Below are 341 nucleotides of genomic sequence, written 5' to 3'. Positions count from 1 at the left end.
CCCCCCGAAGCTGATAGCAGTATCATGATGCTGACCTCAGGTACCAGCTTCCTGCCAGGGACAGAGCGAGAAGTGGGGCATGGCTGTTTGTCAGAGAAAGGGTGACCTGCACAAGGCAACATTCTGAAAGGGGCTTCGATCAGGGAGACAGAGACATGATGTTGCCGTGTCTGTGTGTATTAGGACGAGGTGGGGGGGTGGTGGTGCAGGAGAGAGGGAGAGGAGGCAGGCATTTGCAGAGGAGACCACAGCGAGGGGCCATCAAAAGAAGATAGTCCCGAGTAAATCCGATAGAGAATTCGGGAGAAACGTCTTCCCACAGGGAGTTGGGGAGGCGGGGA

The 341-nt window shown here is 56.0% G+C and overlaps 1 protein-coding gene across 1 annotated transcript in view; it reads left to right on the top strand.

Annotated features, from left to right (window-relative positions):
- The window catches only part of psmc4 (proteasome 26S subunit, ATPase 4), a 20606-nt gene that overhangs the window by 4391 nt on the left and 15874 nt on the right, over nucleotides 1-341 (top strand). The window lies entirely within an intron of this gene.

Source organism: Rhincodon typus, chromosome 47, assembly GCF_021869965.1.
Source record: "Rhincodon typus isolate 14 chromosome 47, sRhiTyp1.1, whole genome shotgun sequence".
NCBI lineage: Eukaryota > Metazoa > Chordata > Chondrichthyes > Orectolobiformes > Rhincodontidae > Rhincodon > Rhincodon typus.
The sequence above is the reverse complement of the archived record's forward strand: the minus strand, read 5'-3'. Positions and strand labels throughout refer to the sequence as shown.